General features: G+C 37.6%; 1 pseudogene; it reads right to left on the bottom strand.

Moving 5' to 3' along the window:
• Nucleotides 1-2,810: 2,810 nt before the first annotated feature.
• On the bottom strand, nucleotides 2,811-3,656 carry LOC114535398 (annotated as a pseudogene).
• Between the last annotated feature and the right edge of the window lie 742 nt (nucleotides 3,657-4,398).

Here is a 4,398-nt window from a genome sequence, read left to right on the forward strand (position 1 = left end):
TTAAAATAATTATTGTTTCTATTATAAAGTATATAAAAACGCTTGGATAGTTGGGGATTTAAAATTATATGATCTAGAGGCCGACAAGCGTTTCCGCCCGACAGCCCCTGAACATATTAACGGAAGTTGCTGAGCCCGAGTGCTGACTTCTGCCATAGCAACGAGCCTGCTTTGTAGTTTCAGCGGTTGTGTATTTCAAACACACTATGATTTCACATTGCGAATATTTTTGGACAATTGAACTCCATGGAGATTGAAAGGTATGTGCTTTTGTTATTTAAATCTAATAAAGTTGCAATGCACATTAAAAGTTAAGAGTGAATCAGTGAGTGAGGAAAGAGAATTATTATGTATTTCTCAGGTGTATTTATTATACTGATTTTGACTGATTTTGTTTGTTTGCAGTGAATTATACAAGTGATTTATCGCATTTATGAACTTAGAGCGTGTCACAAGGTCATTGTCCCTGACTGTGATCTATTTGGGTTTTGTCAAAGCTACCGAGAAGCAGCGACAATCTCATTAATTCAGGTTAAAGGTCCTAGAAGTACCTTGAAGCAAATTGTTGCTATATGGAAGAAATGAAGCCTTTAGCCATTGCCTTGGCTAGATTAATTGCTGCCAAACCACACTCAGCTGATGTGGAGAGACTGATATCAAGATACAATATCCTGAAGACACCAGAGAGAGGCAGACTGAACGCAGATACCCTACATAACTACATTTTCATTGGATGCAATCTTCCGCCGCTTGCAAGTTATGATGTTACCTGCTGTTCGACACTGGTTAGCAGATAAGCAGAGAAAGCCAAGAGTATCGCCCAAGTGCAAAACACAAAAATGGTTTAATGGTGTCTTTTTCGAAAACAGTGTTGGTGATGACAAGATCGACGCTCAGAGGAAGAAAGGGGACACAATCTGAAACGGTCTTTTGGTTGACATAGTTGAATATATTATATATTAAAAAAGGCTAGAGACTGACGGACTGTGCTTTGCATGGCTATGCTCTTTTTTATATGCTTGCGTTATAATTTCACGTTGTAGTTTCTAAGACTAAGTGATTATTGAACGTAAAGACAATGTGTGTCCTTGTAAAAATTCCGTATTATAATGCCCGATACATCGTCTGAAAAAGAGCCACTATGCCTAATTATAAATGGTGTTGCAGGGACAGGTAAAAGTTACCTTATTAATGCTCTCAAAAATCTGTTGCAAGTAAATGTGCTATTACTGCTACTACAGGTAAAGCAGCTTATAACATTAAAGGTGTAACTGTACACTCACTGTTAAAGTAACCTATAGGATCAGGCCATAATAAAGACCTAACAGGACAAAGTTTGTGTAGACTACAAAAGAGTGTTAATAAAATTGGATATATCATTATTGATGAATATTTCATGCTTGGCCAAGTTACGTTAGATAGATAAGCGTTGCAAACAGGCAACTGGTTATAATGACAAAGTATTCGGTGGAAAATCATTAATTTTAACTGATGATCCAGGACAATTGCCACCAGTGGCAGATAAGCCTCTCTATCATGCTAAACCATCCAATGCTGTTGGAGAACAAGGTTATCAAGCATATCATATGTTTGACAAAATTGTTAAGCTCACTGTAAATCAACGTGTGCAAGGTATGACACCTGAAAAAATGCAGTTCAAAGACTTGTTGTTATGACTTCGCAAAGGTGAGTCAACAGTTGATGACTGGAAATTACTTTTAACCCGTCAGCCATCAAATGTCTCTAATTTATGCGATTTTGAAGATGCAACTAGACTCTTCTATAGCAATGAACAAGTTGCAAATTACAATAATGAGCAGTTAACAAAACTTGAGCATCCAATCACTCATATTAATGCTCACCACTTCTCTACATTGGCGAAAAACATGTCATCAGATGATATGTCTGGGTTGGAACCTGTTGTAATTCTAGCAAAAGGTGCTAGAATCATGTTAACCATAAATTTATGGTCAATGTAATGGAGGTACTGGAACAGTTGTTGATATTGTTTACCAAAACAACCATCAACCACCTGACTTGCCCATAGCGGTCGTTATTAACTTTGAGAACTACAGAGGTCCTATTTTTAATGTGAACAAACCATCTTGCGTTCCAATATGCCCAATCACGGTCTCCTCACAATCAGAAACTGGTTTTCATGAGCGGCAACAGCTGCCTCTAAGACTTGCTTGGGCTCTAACAATACACAAGAGCCAAGGACTTACTCTTCCAAAAGCTTGGATAGATATTGGAAAAACAGAAAGAGCTGCTGGAGTTTCATACATTGCCATAAGTAGAGTGAGATTGCTTTCATCTTGCATCATTGAACCCATGACATGTGAACGATTAACTAGCTTGAAATCATCAGCTAATTTACAGTACAGGCTTGAGGAAAAAAACCACCTAGCACACAGACTACATGTACATTCCATTATAGCAGTGCATTTTAAATTGACAAACCATAGAGTTTGAAATTACACATGGCATTTGTATAGGTAATAGCATAGTTTCGAGTGCAATTCGGAAAAAACATGCACGAGTGGGTTTTTCTAAGACTTCAAATTGCACGAGTCCGAAGGACGAGTATTTGAAGTCTTTGAAAAACTCACAAGTGCATGTTCTTCCGAATTGCACGAGAAATTATGCTATTACCAATTAATGATATACATAAAATTATGAGACACGTGGTACCTAATTATATGATAAATAATTTATTCAATTAACAAAATTCATTTCAATTCGTGTCAAAATAAAACTGTTTCAACGTTTTTAACTTTTCACAATAACAATACTAACAGTCCAATAAATGTTTATTCAGTGTCTGAATCACTCTCGATTATGTGAAATCGTCGTTTCCTTGATTGGTTGGCTGTAGATACTGGCGATCTGTTGCTGAGTTTGAATGTCACATTGCAGCCATGGAAAGTGTTTATCATATTGTGGGCTTGAGAATTCATTGTCGATTGTTTGGGCATGATGTTGGCTATGGATGAGCTTCGCCGTTTCTCTTCTGGTGTATAATTCCTTCTTGAAATTGCCAAGGAAAGATTTTGTTGCTCCTGCTCGTCAGCTTCGTCGTAGTCATCCAGTAATTGTATTTTTCTGTGGCCAGTAACCTTTGCAATGTCGGACCTTTCAAGGTTTGCCTTTTTCAGCTTCCCAACCACTGTTTTACGGGCGCTGTGGTTTGAAAATTTTTTACCACTACATTCCAAACTCGTGCCAAATACAATATTTTTCATAATTGAATCGATCTTGTTTACTCCCATCGGCTGAACTTTGTACCAAATGTGGTCGTCAGGTCGTCTGTTGGTTTTCACCAAGAGATAAAATGGGCCGGTTTACTGCTGCAAACTTAAAGCCCTTCGGCTTACGTACTCCCAAAATAAAGCGACTGGGCATCTTTCTCCTTCTGTTTGAAACATTCGTGGTTGGAAATTTCGAGGCTTGCAATTCAAACCGCCTTGTCTGGTCTTCGTTGGCCCTTCTTTGTATTGTATGTACGCAACGCTATTGTCCGCTTTGACAATGCTGAAGTCGTCCATTTTCATTTGGTGATGCTCTTGCCTGCCCCGAAGACCAAAGTGCCGAGTAAGTAACCACCACATTGTTTGCACAAGTGCCTCTGGTGTTTTGGAGCCGAGTTTTTCTTTCTCCCAAAGGATTATTTTATTTCTTTATTAATTGCATATTATTTCATCAATGTCATATTGTCACTGTATGTATGAAAATATGATTGTCAACACGTCATATGGTAAGGGTTTTTAAATTTTCTTAAAGTTTCTGTCCTTCACTTCCCTAGTGTATTCTAAAATTTATGTTCTTCTGTTTTGTAGATTTCTACTTCTGCAAAAAAAATGAAAACGCAACTGGATTAGTTAGAACTTACCCTGTTCAAACAATTGGATTACAGTCAATAATGAAAACCCGATGAACCTGCGATTGAGGATCTCTTTCAAAAATTCGTCGGAGAGATTAAAAACTCTTGTTCAAAAACTTTTTGGAGGCATGGGCACCCTGAATCTGGACAAATATTATCACAATTATGATGTGCACTTATCTTTAGAAAATGAATCATGCAGAAAAGCCACTGAGAAAACATGCGCGGAAAAACAGACTAATACCGGAAGAGGAATACAATACACTGTTACTTGTCAGTCGTGGACAACTGAACCAAATTCATTCAGCGTCATGGACCTGGTAGTTCCAAATAACGTCATTTAATTGGTTATTTACAGTGTTGTACTACAAATCTTTTGTCAAAGAAAAAGCTAATTCTGGAGCATTTACAGTAAAAGGGGTATTCTTTGAAGAGATTTTCAGTGTGCAAGACGATAATGCCACTTTCCAGAAAAGGCTTAACGAACAAATTCATCAAGTAATTTACATTGACTAGGG

The sequence above is a fragment of the Dendronephthya gigantea genome, unplaced genomic scaffold (assembly GCF_004324835.1).
Source record: "Dendronephthya gigantea isolate DGI-Jeju-01 unplaced genomic scaffold, DenGig_1.0 000117F, whole genome shotgun sequence".
NCBI classification, from domain to species: domain Eukaryota; kingdom Metazoa; phylum Cnidaria; class Anthozoa; order Malacalcyonacea; family Nephtheidae; genus Dendronephthya; species Dendronephthya gigantea.